This window comes from Canis lupus, chromosome X (genome assembly GCF_011100685.1).
Source record: "Canis lupus familiaris isolate Mischka breed German Shepherd chromosome X, alternate assembly UU_Cfam_GSD_1.0, whole genome shotgun sequence".
In the NCBI taxonomy this organism is placed as follows: Eukaryota; Metazoa; Chordata; class Mammalia; order Carnivora; family Canidae; genus Canis; species Canis lupus.
In genome coordinates, this window is record NC_049260.1 from 71,105,454 (window position 1) to 71,122,316 (window position 16,863).

At 35.2% G+C, this 16,863-nt stretch overlaps 1 protein-coding gene across 3 annotated transcripts in view; it reads left to right on the forward strand.

Annotated features, from left to right (window-relative positions):
- The window catches only part of DIAPH2 (diaphanous related formin 2), a 1,049,860-nt gene that overhangs the window by 850,385 nt on the left and 182,612 nt on the right, over positions 1 to 16,863 (forward strand). The gene's annotated exons all lie outside the window — the stretch shown is intronic.

The following is a 16,863-nucleotide window of genomic DNA, read 5'->3' on the forward strand; positions in this document are numbered from 1 at the left end:
ATTCTACAAATGCTAATGAACAGCTCATAAATGACAATGCAGGGCTAAAGAAGTGAGTATACCTGGTGGACTTAGAAAAGAATGGAGGAAAAAGGGTATCTGACTGATATTCTGTTCATTTAAATCGTCTTGTTCTCTACTTTAGCAAATATTTCAAGAAATTTATGTTTTTTCAAAATCAGAACTCATTCTTTTTGTCCTCTAAGTTTGTTCTCTCAGTGGAAATTTGTAGGACTTTTTCACAAATAAAAATATTTAGTAAAGCTTTGCCTAGGTCTTTAGAGCTTTTAGCAAACCAGTTACTTAGTATACATTTGGAACTTGGTTATTCTAATGAAATATCTTTAGGTCCAATTTAGGCAACATTATGCCCTATTGCTGCCATTCATTCAATAAATGTTTCTTGAACTTGTAAGTTTAGGTACTGGGTTAAGTCATCAAGGTGCAAGAGGAGCTCCCACAGTAGCAGCCATCCAGTGATAAATTACACCCTGCTGTGTGAGTCTGCTGACCCCCAAAGACATGTTATCTGAGACAGATCTTCCATTGAGTTAGCCTGCAAATGAAATGAGTCTAACCGTTTTTCCTTTGGAGCCACACAAACCTGAGTTCAGATTCAGTATTACTCTGCCCTCTATACAGTGTAACTTTGGCAATTCACCTAACCTCTCTGGTCCTCAGCTTTCTTGTCAATAAAAATGAGAAAAATAATAGCATCTTTCTCCTAGAATTTTCATAAGAACTAAATGAGAGAATACATGTCAATATTTTAGCACTTGCCTGGCACATGGTTAGCACTTAATAAGTATTGTTTTCCCATTCATAATAATAGTTATTTTAGTGAGCATATTAAAGAAAACTATCAATGGCAGTAATCACTACAATAAAATTTTGGCTGTCTAGAATGCCTATGGGAAGAGGCCTTTTGATTAATCTGATTTTGTAATTATACTGAAAGCCATTTGTATGTCAGTTTTTATCAATTGTAATCTTTCTAAACTCTATCAGTCCACAATTCTCCTCTTATCTACTCAACTACCTCACTTCTCCCACTGTTTTTGGCTTTACATTTTACACAGGCGAAAATTTGTAGAATATAGTGCTTATACATAATTTTGTCCATATAGCTTTCATACAGTATGTAAATTCCTGATAGACCTTCAGGACTTTGTTGTTGTCTCTGGGCCATTATTCAGAGCAGCAGTGAGTATGCACACAGGTGTCAGAGAGTGGGTTTAGTACTAAACCCAAAATACACTTTAGATAAATCAAACTTCTAGTTTTTCCCTGTAGCCTATTTTAGCCACTTATCACTAGTAATTTTTTTTTCTGAGCTCATACTGAAATAATTACATTTCTGACATCAGTCCACTGAAAATAAGTGTTAAACACTCATTCTTTCTGCCTTATCAGTAAAACAAATCACATCTACTAAAAATATTCTTTTAAATAGGAGATAAAAATAAATATGTGAAAAAAGATAGGTAATATACTTTAGATCTCATTAAAAGTTCTTACATTCTAAATGCAGAAACTCAGATTTGCAAAAACCATAAGAGTTGTATTCAGTATGTTGAACATTTAACAAGATGTCATCAGTTCTTATCTAGAAGATGAGCAATGTTGGCAGTTACAAATTTGGCTTTCTTTACAGTATGTGCTTATTGCCATGCATGCAAGTGGGTGAAAACAATCACATTAACTACATAAGAAATGACCACAACACATTGTAGGTGGCCTAATCATTTATTAGAAATACACTTTGGTTCCATATTTTAATATTCTATTTCTTAATAAAGCGTGGAGTAAATAAGACCTGTTACCAACATTGCAGTTAATTTGGCTCTATTCTCATTCAGAGGAATTAGGCTTATGTCAGTAATTGCACCTAACAGATTCATAGAACCAACAAACTGCACTGAACCCAACTGAGTCTCTAACAATTTTTTTAAAAATTTTATTTGTTCTACCCACATTGAATCCCTGATGCCCCAGGCTGCTTCAAACTCAGGAAAGAATCTATTGTCACACTACACGTACAAAAGGATTATTATGGTCATTTCAGTCATTTTTAATTTAATGCTACAGGTATTTATTGAGTGCCCTCAGAGTGCTGAGCAAGAGTGATGCACCCTAATCATAGTATTGTTTTCTGATAACTCATCTCTATTAACCCACTATGGGGTCACTGTCAGCCTTTTTCCTCCGTGTGTGTGTGCCTCTCCTGTAAGAAATAATGTCCCTTACTGCATATTTAGGTATGTGTGTATATGTATCCATGCACACAGGACCATGTGTAACATATAACATATATTTCATTTTTTACATATTTTTATATATATGAAAACTTCCATCATATTTTCTTTATGTCTGGTAAGTGCTCTGTCCTCAATCACTCCCTCCACACATGAACAATAAGTATATACCTTGACTAATTCGTGGGAAAAATGGGGGGAAAAAACACATCTTAGTTTAAGAAAATAGTTATGCCTTTCTTATAATAATATTAGAAAAATATCAAAACCTAAACTTAGAATACCTGATTGTCATCTAAATCATCTGTTTCATAGTAGATCATAAAATGATGGTATGATTCCTTTGAGAGGCAAAAGATGATTATCCTTTTAAATGTGCAGTTGCTATGGATAACATAAAACTTTTGTTTGAATCAGCATTAGAATCTACTTTAAATGTACATTATGTATTAAAAAAATACTTCTCTTTATCAGAGGAAATATTTTGTAACTCCTGAATTTGATTTAGCCTTTTCTATTTGCCAAGCCCTGGACAGGGTGGTCTAGGAATTACTTGGAGTATTGCTAAACAGGATGAATGGATATAGGTCTAGGGAGCTGGAGGCACAGCCCTGCTGATAGAAGGACAGGGTCCCAGGGGTCCTTCTTACACATGTATGGTTCTGTCATAGAAGAATCATATTCTCAGAGTCTGCTGAGTTAGGCTATGCTGTAATATAGTTATAATACAGTGTCTTATTTGGGTTTTTAGTTTCTCAGCTTTATAAAATAACCCTCACCACAATTTTTAGGCTAATAATTTTATGCAGTTGAGTGTTCAAAGTAGAAGAACGTTTTAAAATTCCCTGTTTATCTCCTTATTATCTACACATTCCTGATTTGAGTTGTTACCTCCTCTGATTTTCTGGAACAGTATTTCTATGAAAGGAAAACGTGTTCCCTGTAGTCCTCTTTTGTAGAAAACCCTTTGCACTTGCTTTCTTTTGCCAAGTGAACCTTTTTTGAAAAAGCATCAGTAGAGACAGCTTACCTAGCCTTTGCTAGACAGGAGTAGCTATAGGTGCATTTAAACAATCCAACTTGAAAAGAGGATTTCTCTCTTTTTATTAAAAAACAATTGAAAATGAAAGATATGTGTCTCAGGACAGAGTGCTTAACTGACCTTGCTCTACTGAACTTCAGTATGGTATATGAAACTACCTCCCTGTGTCCTCCCCAGTATTTTTTTCCTCCCTCCCCCACCAATGTTTAAAAAAGATGCTTTGCTTGTTAGAAGCACCTGGTTCTGAGTTCGAACTCTATCTGGCATAATTGGAATCCATTATGTTGTTAGCTCTTGTTATACTGTTTGCATCTCTTATTCTTCACTCAGTGCAGTTTTGTTCTAAGGGCCATTTGATCATATTTTTAGAGGAGATGGAGATCAACCTATAGAGATGGACTATGGCTACATTAAGCTTTAAGTGTAACTATGTTCCATCTCCCACAATACATAAGGCCTTTTTTTTTTTTTTTTTTAATAATCTAGCGTAAGCTCCTGTGGCTCAAGCAAGTTGAAAACCCTGACAAGTAATTGACAGCCCCCCCACCCAAGTACTTCTCTCCTCACTGGGAGATAGGGGGATATTGGTGAAGGGTTGGCAGTGCAGTTCCTAGCCTATCCTCTTTCATACCCTCTCTCATTTTAAACTGCAGGGGAACAAAGTAAACATCTTTATAAGGAAACCTCTGGGTTCTTACTTTTGAAACCATACATAATTTTTTTAAATTTCTTTTTATTGGAGTTCAATTTGCCAACATATAGTATAACACCCAGCGCTCATCCCGTCAAGTGCCCCCCCTCAGTGCCCGTCCCCCAGTCACCCCATCCCCCCCACTCACCTCCCCTTCTACTACCCCTTGTTCATTTCCCAGAGTTAGGAGTCTCTCATGTTCTGTCACCCTCTCTGATATTTCCCACTCATTTTCTCTCCTTTATTCCTTTTCACTATGTTTTATATTCCCCAAATGAATGAGACCATATAATGTTTGTCCTTCTCTGATTGACTTATTTCACTCAGCATAATACCCTCCAGTTCCATCCACGTCGAAGCAAATGAAACCATACATAATTGTAACCTTGGGAGAACATATTGTTTGTCCAGGACTTGAGTAGTTAACACTTCTTTTGAAGAATGTGGTCCTTTATTATTTTTTTAAAGATTTTATTTATTCAAGAGAGACAGAGAGAGGCAAAGGGAGAAGCAGGTTCCATGCAGGAAGCCCTATACGGGACTCAATTCCAGGACCCGCTCTGGGCCGAAAGGCAGGCGCTCAACCTCTGAGCCACCCAGGCATCCCAAATGTGGTCCTTTAAAGACAAAGTAACTAGGGACTAACTAGAGCTTACATATCAAAGTAAAACCACAAATTTGTGTTCTTGAGGTGTCATCACATTTACTGAGACAGTAGTATGTCTTAAAGAAAAACTATTATTTAAATGGAAAATGGGGCCATTTGCCATGTTTTGTTTTTGTTTTTGTTTTTGTTTTTGTTTTTGTTTTGTTTGCTTGCTTGTTTTAGAGGCAGAGGATAAGGAGCTTGTCTCACAAGAATGGTAGGCAAGGGAAACCTTCATGTGGAAGTCAGCATCTTTAAATCTCCGGTACTCAAGAAATACCAAGTTTCAGTTCACAAAATAGAAGTCCTTTGTTATAAGCGTCTCTCTCCTTTCTCTCTCTGCCTGTAGGCAGTTTCTGAAACCAGTTTTTAATTCCCATGTAATGCTTTTATGACATTTATCCACAAACCTATTTTGATTTTTTAAATTAATGATGACTTTTTACCATTCTGCTGTACCTCTCTCCCCTTCTTTGGAATTGTACTATCTCACTCTTACTGACACATTGCTTTCCTGGTGGGTGACCTCAGATTTGCAAGCAATTTGACATGTAAATAAGGTGGTGAGAACTACCTCAGCAATTCAGTTTCTATTTGAAAGGAATTAATCAGTGTTTTTATGTTTTCTTATATTTTCCTCTACATTGTGTTTTCACAATTATTTTAGGCACAATGGGAGGGCCTCTTTTCTCTTTCACTCCACTTCAAAAAAAAAAAATTGGTTGATTCAAAGTCTTCATGGAAATTTAAAACTCCATGTTTTATAATAGGCTTCTCCTACAGTATGTGTTTTTGTACAACAGAATGTGCCATTCAGCAATAGCTAGTAACTATCATTTTTCAAGGAGCATATCAGGAATATAGATGCTTTGATCAGCATGTTTTTATTTTCACTGATATTAAAGTAATGTTTATCTAGGAGGAGTTATAAGAAATAGTGCATAAAACTTTGACCTTAATTCTTAACTTTGTAGACATTATATATTCATAGGCGTTTTGTGTGCTTTGACAGGTGTGGAAATATAAAACTCTACCTCAATGTGCTAACAAGTAAATATGGATATGGTTTTACCGGATGGACTCATTAGCAAATATACCTTTTAAATATAGCTCCCACTCCTACTGCCCCCCAACCCCATTCGTATTGCTAATTGGCAGGCTAATGTACTGCCATCAGGCAGCTTGAGTTTCTTCATCTGAAAGAACATTGCAGCTCTTTTTTGATACCCAGTGGCACTTTGGCAGGTGCCTCAGGAACCATACTGTGGTGGGCAGTTTCAGATTCTTGGACTCATATTCTTTGCATTCTCTGAGGGAAGTGGTTCTCAAAGTGTAATCTCTGGATCAGCAGCTTCAGCATAATCCAGTATTTGTTAGAAATGCAAATTTTCTGGCCTCACCCCAGACCTACTGAATAAGAAATTGGGTGGGGATAGCAATCCATGTTATGACAAACTGTGGGGGTGATACACACTAACATCTGAGAACCCCAGAGTCCAATAACTATACTCATCTTATTTTACAGATGTGACATCTGAGACATAAACAGCACTTGATCAAGGTCATAAAGCTAGTTTAATGTAAATGGGAGAGCCTGGAGTAGAGCCTGCCTCAGCCCACTGATCTTTGTACTATACTATTCCATATTGCTAGAGCTTAAAGTTGTTTTTAATTATTTAGATTTAGTTATGACAGATTATTATACATGAAAAAATGAGAGGCTTATCTTCCAAGCTTTGCATTCCTATAATTTTTAAAACTACTGTTAGTGAGAGGATCAATCAGAATCAAGTAGTTTTCAGTGACAAGGTGGGAAGATATACTTGGCATTGGAAATTTACAGGGAACTCAGCAGAGTCTTTGTGTTGTCTAATATGGCTTTGATGGATGGATATCATGTTTTTCAAACTACAACATACCAAAATGAACTCAAACAACTGACTTGTGAAGAATGATCATTTGTGTTTTGTATGTGTGGTTTGTAAAATGAACTGCCAAATAATTTCTTAAGTAATAATGTCCCTGTTATATTAAAATAGAGTTCCTTAGTTGTGGGGATGAAATACATAATGGATTGTATAGCTTCTTAAGAACACATCTATTGAAGGGACACCTGGGTGGCTCAACAGTGGAACATCTGCCTTTAGCTCAGGGCCCACATGGGGCTTCCTACAAGGAGCCTGCTTCTCCCTCTGCGTGTATCTCTGCCTCTCTGTCTCTCGTGAATAAATAAATAAAATATTTGTTTAAAAAAAGAACAACACATCAATTGAAGAGTAAGAATCCCTATATTAGTTATTAGGTGAGTATTAGTATACTTGTTCTTTAATTATCCTTATTTTGTTTACACTAGTTGGATGTTCTTGGATGTGCTTCAGATAGCAAATAAGCATGTCCCTATATTTTGCCTAAGTGATGCAATTAATGAAAGGGGCAAAATCTGCACCCCTTTGTTCATGAAACAAAATGAACATTTTGACTTGAATAAAACTGAGACTTTTAGCAAGAACTTATGTCTAAAATCTATATCTTCCTGCAAGTGACCTCTTATTTATTTCAAAATATCTGTCTTTTCTCATCAATTCCAGCATGAACTCTGTAGAAAATAAAAAAGGGAACTTTTCTCATGAGAACTTCTGTCAAGAAACAATCTTCTTGGCTCTCTTCTCATATATTAAGAAACAGTTCTCATCTTTCTTAAAGTAGGTTTGGACATTTTTCTCTGATGAATACTTTACATACTCTGAGCAAACAGCTTTAAATTTCTTACATGTTTTGCCAAAGAGATTCCTACTTCTTTTTTAATCCCCAGTGGCTTACGGTATCATATCTACAGATAATTTATACTATGTTTTCTGTAAGCAATGTAATAAGGCTTATAGTAATTCATTCTGTAGCAGTATTTCTGGGTCTGTTTGCACTTGATGCTAAGTTCACTTCGAGTAATATCAATCCTTTCAATGTCTTTTCTCTGATTTGGTTTCCATAAAACATCAGGATGCTCTCTAGATTATCTGGGCCATTTCCCTGCCTCAAGGTGTGCTTGTATGTAACTCTATAAGACAAACAGTTAGACAGCATGTTTCTAAATGTCGCAAGAGAAGGAAAGTGCAATAGTACCAATAATCCTTATATAGTGAGAGAGATCCAGGGACATACCATCTATACTTATAATCCTCACAAATTCCACTTTTCTTGAGTGCAGTTATGATTCTCTTATTTTTATTGAAATTACTTGACATGTCTTATTCCTTTACTTCAGACAAAGTATTTTATTTCTAAACCTAACCTTAAATTATATTCTTATTGAGAAAATAGAAAGCATATTTCTAACCAGTATATTCTACCATGTAATCACATTTGACAAATTGTCAGCCCTTATTGATATATAGGTCTATCTTGGTTAACGATTATTATTGGATATGTTTCTCTTTTTTAATGAAAACCTATTATTCATTTTTTCTTAAAAGTTCAATGATTTATGTATTCCAGTTGCTTTTAATGATGGATTTATTCATTTTAGAGAGAGAGAGACAGGGGAGGGGCATAGGGAGAGGGTGAGAGAGTCTCAAACAGACTCCATGCTGAGCATGCACCCTAACATAGGGCTCCATCTCACGACCCTGAGATCATGACCTGAGCCAAAACCAAGACTCAGATACTCAACCAACTGAGCCACCCAGGTACCCCTCAGATGCTCTTTAGTATTCAATATAATCACAGCATGCTCAGGGTTATGTCACTGGTCCATTGGATCTCATATTTGTTAAAATGATATTATTTACCATATGTTTGTGTCATATTGGACATGTTAGGAGAAAAAATTGAATTTTAATGTGAAAGGTCCTTTTTTAGCAAAAGGAAAAATGCATTCTCTGACACTAATAAAAGTCATGCTGGCATTCTCTTACAAGAAACTCACTAAAATGACAAAGAACATGAAAAATGTATTAAAATGTTTGATTGAACTAAGATGGTTGATTTGCTTCACTATCTGATAAATTATAATGAACAAAAATAAAATTATAAGTAATAAGAGAAGTAAATGTGGCAGACATATTGGTATTCTAGGTAATAGTGAAGCAAATGTCATTATTTCATGTGCTTACAATAGAGAAAAATAAATTTGACTTTTTTTGCAAATATTGCTGAATTTTCTTGTGAAAAATACTATAATGAGTGGATTTATTTATTCAGTTCTTTGTGAGTTACTGGCTATATCAAGGTTTTGGAAAAACAAACATGTATTCTCTATCTCTAAGTATGTTAACTAATCTATAAAGGCTTGACATTCATTAATGCTTGCTGAGGGAAAAAATGAGTTTTAGAGATTGTGTTTTGCTCAGTACTGCATAACTTACTTTCACAAGCCTTACTTAAGCTTTGATTCCTAAATCTCTCCCCAGTGAAATCATACCTCAAAGATGTTTCATTAAAATGACAAGATAAGCTGCCTTGTATCCCTGTGCTGGAGTGGGGGCAAGGGAAAGAGTTCTAGGAGATTTTACACAACCATTCCTAAGCTTTAGGGAAAAAAGCAGAAATCATTGACTTCAGTGAAAAATCGGCAACATCTCTATCATGAAGATAATAGCCGAAACGATGGGCTCACTGTGCGCATAGCTCTGGCTTGTCTTGATCTTGCATTGATGACTCATACAAAGTTAGAACATGGAGGATGGAGTTATGGAATGTAGAAACTACTAGAAAGATTGTGTCTTTGAAGTTATGCATTTTAGGAAATACTTTTAAATGCATTGTTTTCATTGTTACAGCCTTTTGTATTGTGCAGTCTTTCACCTTTGTCTACCCTTCTTATATATATATTTTTAAGATTCATTTATTTATTGAGAGAGAGAGACAGGCAGAGACACAGGCAGAGGGAGAAGCAGGCTCCATGCAGGAAGCCTGATGGGGGACTCGATACCGGGTCTCCAGGATCACACCCCGGGCTGCAGGAGGCGCCAAACAGGTGCGCCACCGGGGCTGCCCCCTTCTTCTATTTTGAAATATTTTTTTAGAGAAATGGTAATTGTTCAAATGGCTTCATTACATACCTAAATGTTAGTTTGAACCATGTGAAATTGTTGCTGTTTGGTCACTTTTTTGCCTATAAAAGTGGCAATCTCACATGGTTCAATCTAATAAAAATTACATAATTCTCAAAACAGAAAGATAATAGCCTACTATTAACCATTTTTAATTGTATATAAAACTCATAATCTATCTTAGTTGATCATTTACTGGCTAAGTTTGACATTTTAAGAGAATTTTCTAGCAGATCTTTGGCATTAAAAGGTAGAGTTCAAATATGAAAACCTATTCCCTATTTATGCTGGGAAACAGACCTTAATGAAGTCACCTAATCAGTAGCCTGGTCTCCTATGGATGCATTTCTTATGTTTGCATAGTATTTCTTCAGAGAAAATGCAGTGTGTTGGTTAATCTATCATTTTCATTATTATTGTTCCAGGTAAATATGCCCTGGTCATTCTAATGAGATTAAGAGACATTGCTGTATCTTGGGTAGAGCTGGATATTAACAAGGTTTCTTGAGCTACTCAATTCCAAATCACCGCTTAAGTGAGGATTATCAATCCATCTGGCACATGTTGACTCCTCCAGGTTTAACTCTGAGGTAGAAGTGACCTCTTCCTTTCTCTGCTCCCCAGTACAGGGTATGCCTTAAGATAGCTTCCTCTAAACTGGATATACAAATTTCAACAATGAACAGAATTCTCTCAGTGATACTTTTCTTTCTTTGTTGAAGATAGTGTTAATATGAATACTTAGTGACTAAAATAAATAGATTTAAAGCCTCACGAGATAGGTAATTGCTTTAAAGAAATCATGATAAATTTTTCTCCCTTTTCCTAAAGTAGAAATCACAGTTCTGTTGAAAACCCAGGATTCCATATATCATAAAAGCATCAATAGTGTATTCCTTCTAAAGAATGGGGATAAATTCCCCTTATACTAAAAATCGCCAACTGTCACAGAAGTGCTAAGTGAAAAATTGTCCTTATCATTTCTTTGTGGATTGCAATTTTCCCCCATTGACCTAGGCTATAAATAGGAAATAAACAATTGAATGAATCAGATAGTATGCAGATTTTACTGATGAGTTCAAATGAACAAATCATAAAAAGAACCAAATATTGCTTGGTCCTAAATCTTTGCCAAGGAGAGTTTAGTAACCCCCTCACTCTCCCTTCTTTTGACAGATACCACTCTTTAACCACATTTTTGAAGAGTAACAAATATTTGTTTTTGAATATTTTTTTACTTCCTTAAAAGATGGAAAATAATTAAGAATGTTAAAAAATTATTTCTGTTCAGTGGACAGGCAAAATACAGTTTTAATATCATTTCTTTAATAAAATCAGCAGTTATTCCCTTTATAACATCTTTATCCCACATAATCTATCAATATATGGACTATACAAAAACAACTTGATTTTCTAAATGGTAGAAACTTGGATTCTACAAACATTTGAGCCATTCTCATAATATAATGCAAAAAGTAGGCTCTTCTATTAAATTATTGTTCTAAGAGCCAAAAAGCTATAGTATTTTTCTTTCTGTTCTTCAGATATATCACGTATCAAGTAAATAGATTTTAAAAGACTATTTCACTTTTATTCCATTTGACTAGCAAAATTCTTTATTAGCAAAAAGTTCCCTTAATTTTTATAATATATAGAGGAAGAAATACACAATTTACCTATTTGTGGCAGTGCATCTCAAGAGGATGACTTATAGGGTTTTGCACAGTGCTATCTGCTAAGTAGTTATGTGTTGATAACTTGAAAGAGATAGTAAAAATTACATAAGGAGTGTGCTGAGGGTATGATTGAAGCAGTGCTGATTGTGTCTTGAGTGCTGATTGTGCTTTCCACTTTAGAGCCTCCTGTCCCAACAAGAGACATGGATGAAACAAATGTGAAATTGTAAATCTTTCCTAGCTAAACCTAAACAAGAAATTGTCTATTTGCAAGTCTGTCTTTGACCACAACTCTATCCATTTCAATAAAAATGTAACTATTTACAAACCGGAATTACACAACAATAGATAGATAGTGACATAGTTATTTCATAAAATGGTATATGATATAAACCATGGGAGTTTTTGAATTTAAAAAGAAAACTCAAAGAAATGCAGAGGTCAAGTAGACACATCAACTTAAAATAAAGCACATATGAAGCTAAGCTCCAAGGAATGACATTCTTTAAATGCCAGTATTTTATCTGGTTTCACCAGTTCTTAGCAGGTTATTTAAGCATAGTTATCATCCATAATGACTTTATTTTAAAAGAACCACATAATGCTCAGAAATTGACACAATTATATGTCTGGGATATTGGTGCCTAATTTTGTAATTCTATATCATTTTCTTCTGATTGACTCCCATGTAATTCAATGGCATCCATATTATTTACTCAGTAATCTGTAATTATAGACTTCCTTTAATGAAGCACCCTATGCTTTATTGCCTTGTGTTTTTAGGAGCTCTGTGGGTTTCAATTTTAGAAAATTTGAACTTGGAAGAGCTATTTTTTTTCCCAGATAAACATTATAAAGTAGTGAAGAGGTTAATCACTATTGCCTTGATTGCTTGAAATACCAAAAGACAATACCACTTAATATACAATTACCATATTACTTTTAATATGTCTTCTTTTTAAAAGATTGAATTCAATTAAATGGTAGTAGTAGTATGTTAAATTTACTATGAATATCTGCCTCAGGAAGTTATTTATTTATTTTAAAATTAATTTTTTCTATTGGAGACCAACTTCTTTTTATTTAGTAAAGCAAATAATTAGGTATATCTAAATTTTAATTATTTAACATAGCAGGATATTGTTAATATGTGTTTGTAAAAATTGTCTAAATTACCTGAATTTTGGTCGTTTGTTTCTATAGCATTCAGTGTAGGAATTTGATCCCTTGAGTAGATCTGGTGAGCTTAAATATATTCCCATAATAATCTATCTAAAAGCTCTATCTATTTACTTGAAAGTATAAATCTTTTTGTTAGTCTTTGTCTTTTTTGTTGTTGCTTTTTTTCTTTAGAATTTGCATCAGTCTTTTATTTCTTAAATTTGGTACGTGAGGGAAGACATACAGGTGTGAACATTCAGGGTATGTATGGAATGATAAAGAGAAGTATCATGGGTGGTGTACCAAGTTGGAGGTACCAAAGAAAAAATCTGAACATAATTAATAAGACCATTGGTGTTTAGATTGGATCTGATGAGTGAGTGTTGAATCTTGGAAAAAGGGATAGTGTGATTAGAATTAGAGTTTAGCAATAGGAGAAACTAGAAACAGAGAATTCACCAAGTTGATTCATGTATTATTAGTCTGGGTTAAGGGATGAATATTCGACTTGGAGAAGAAACTCTGATTCTGTGACTTACAGCCTGTAACAAAGTGGTATAGCTTAGTCACTGTTGGAATCTGGAGATGAAGATTTCAAGCCTGGTAAATATTCAAAAATGGGAAAATTGGGATGAGAAGTCACTAGAAGTATAGCTGGGTGGGGAAAAAAATCTGTGGATGATTACATCAGTCTTAGACGTGTTGTCTGAAGTGGTGGGAAATTTTGTAAATAACGTTATTTGGAAGTACCAATGATTTGAACCTATAATGGAAATAAGATTTAACTAGTAGGGATTCGAATTATGGCATCTTCATCATAGAAAGGAATTAAAATCCTTAAAACTGATCACTTTCCACTGTCCAAGACAGAAAGGCCACAGAGTGTGCAGTGACATTTCGATCTGCTTTCTAAATAATTATCTTTCAGCAACTTGTTTCAATTCCATCAGGAAACAGCAGTAAGATTGCTGGACAAACCATTCCAGTTGATTTGAGATAGTATCCAGCCATGCTGAGTCAGACTGGCTCTTTCTTCTAGAGCAGATTATTGAAATCCTCTTTAGAAATTACTGAGGGATTTAGATCAAGGCTTAAAGGTAAATCCTTCCTCTCCCATTTTGAAACATCGATGTAAATTACACTACTGAGTTATGATAATGCAATATCAGAAGTACTTTCTTCAGCTCCTTTTTGAGGCAAGTGGCAATAGGCAACCTCTTAAGCATTGCTAACTCTGTTTTGTGCTATATGATCTTCCCCTACTTTGAGATTGGTCCAGAAATTGATTTTTGACTCAAGTACAACCATCTATAGGCTGGTCTATTTCATAAGAGGTGGCCTGTCATAAATACTCCTCCCAAAATTCTATTCTGTAATGGTTGAATCAGTTTGATTCTTTTTCTTGAGGAGTTTGGACTTAGATACAAAGAAAGAGAATTAGTCCACAACTGGCAGAAGAGAAAATAAAAACAAAGAAGAGTAGATGCACATGGGTAAGTTTGAGTGGACATTAAGGTAATAAAGTAATAATATTAACGGATGACTAGGGCTATTATAGTTGGAGGATTAGTCATAACTGTATCTTGAATGGTGTTTCAGCTCTTCGTGAGACCTGACCATGGAACTGCTGAAGGCTGTTTCCCTATTCCTCTTTATTTCTGCATATATCCTTATACTAAACCCCCACCTTTGGTTCTTGTAAGCCATCTAACATGTTCATCAAGAGGATTATAACAATAGCCAGTTAAATGACAGAAATTCCCTCTTTTCCTATTCCTTTCTCCTTGCTCCACCCACTAACAGATCTAATTACTCCATGAGAGTGGAGTATGGTGGTGAGTGAGTAGGGTAGCAGATTATACTACCATTCTCCCCTTTAGGTACCTGGGCCCAAAAGAGTAACTGGCCATGAAGTAAGGAAACACCTTGAAGCAAATATAACATTACTGTTTAAACTACAATCAGAACATTATGGAATCTTGCCAAAATGTCATTAAGAGACATGAAAGGGAGATTTGACATTGCATGTCTAGGAGCAGTAGTAGAAAAAGCAAAAAACAATTTTATGTGTTTACCTTTACTAAATTGAGACTGCACAATGAACCAGTTGGTTATACGTGCTTTTTTGCAAACTGCTTTTGTTTTTTTAAAAAAGGAAAACTATAAAATACCATCAAGTTAAAAAAAAACAATATGATATGCTCCTCAATTTGAAAGGAGTAGTTGTAATAACAAATTGGTTTGCAACAATGTGTACTCTCTGACCATTCAAAAATATGTGGTCAAAGAAACACACCCAAATACACAAGATGAAACTCCTTGTACTTTAAAAATAGATAAGCAATAGTTACATTCCTCCACACAAAGTAGAATGAAGTTGTTACTGCCTTTCTGGCTGGAGAGTTGACTCTCTATAGAATCTAATAAGCACAGAAAGAACACCAGATCCAAAAGTTGGGCTAGTAACTGATGAATTGTCAACCTGTTTCCTATACTCCCAGCATCGGTAATTAAGAGTACCTGCTTCCTCATTTACAACAGTTTTTATTAGTTTCAGAGGTAGAATTTGGTGTTTCATCAGTTGCATATAACACCCTGTATAACATTTTTATACTCCATGATGGGCTGCCATTATTACCATGGTTTATGACATTTGTTAAACAGCCTGACTGTACTTTCATGAGGGCTATTCTTGAAAAGTCACTTTCATCCCGCACTTACCTTTTATGTGTGCTAGGCACTAAGGAAGATACAAGTATACATTTGGCCTCATGATAATGCTCTGGAAGGTAAAACTATTTCTCTCCCTCTGCTCTCTACCACTAGTCATATACTTGTATTTCTTATAAAGATGGTTAGGCTTATTGTACAGTACTGTATACTGATATGGCAGTCTAGTTGAAGTCTATAGATAAGGAGCCAGGTCTTCCATAAAGAAGCCAAAAATACTCCATGCCAGTCAGAGGTTAGTTGTCATACAGGAAATTAACACTTGGAAATCAAGTCTCCCAATGACCTTCGAAAAAAAACCCTCTCTTTTTGTAATTGTTCTTTTGAAACTATACTTTAATGACTCTTAAATGTAAATCCACCTAGAAGTGTATGCATAATTGTTATTTCATTATCCTGTCTCATTCTTGGCTTTGGCCCTCTAAATGGAGGTATCTCAATTTCAAGAAGGCTAACATTGACTGCTTAATGTTCCTTCCTACCTCCCATCCATGATGAGTTTTTGTTTTACTTGATATGGAAGTTGCCAAGGTCCTTCCGTATCTCAGAGGCTATTTGTGAACTCCACAGGTACCTATACCAGCATGATGTTGATACTGACTATGCATATTCAAGAGCAAGGGTCAGCAAATTTTTTTGTAAAGGGCCAGATAATAAGTATTTTAGGCCTCACAGGCCAAAATGTCTGTGTCATAACTACTCAGCTCTACTGTTGAAGCAAGAAAGTAACCATAGACAATACATAATGAATGAGAATGGTTGTCATCCAATAAAAGTTATAGATTAAAATATGAAATTTGTGAAATTTTCATGTAGCACAATTTTTTTTGGGGGGGGGGGGTTAAAAAAAAAACAACAGGGACACCGGTGGCTCAGTGGTTGAGCGTCTGCCTCCAGCTCAAGGTATGATCCTGGAGTCCCAGGATCAAGTCCCACGTTGGGCTCCATGCATGGAGCCTGCTTCTCCTTCTGCCTGTGTCTCTGCCTCTCTCTCTCTCTCTCTCATGAATAAAAAATAAATAAATAAAATAAAACATTAAAATGTGAAAACCACTGTTAGCATGTGGACTGTTCAAAAACAGGTGGTGGTAGACTCGACTTGACCACGCGGGCTATAGTTTGCCAATACCTTCTCCAGAAACACAAACTCCAGGTTCTTTTAAAAAAAATTTTTCATACTTTCCAGATTCTAATGCTGGTTTTCTCACCTCCCAACTATGTGATCTTGAATGAGTTACTTCTCCTAAATATGCCTCAATTTCTTTACCTGGAAAATAGGCTGTTGTGGGGATTCAACTTAAATCCATTAACACAGGCCTAACATATGGGAAGTTCTCAATAAATCACATATATTATTAATAGTCCTACTTCCAAAAACATCTTTTGTCTTTTTGGGAAGTAGATTAGATTTCCTTTGGTGGATGGTTTTGAATTGACTTAAATTGCTTCTTCTTCCAAGTCTGTTTTTGCATAATTTTCTCTTTACAAGTGTTCCATGCCCTTAGTAAATGATTGATTCTGATAAGATACACACAGTATTTTCAAAAGTTCCTTTGAAATATTAATTATTTAAAATATTGAATGTGAGATATTTCACCAGAGGCAACAATGGTT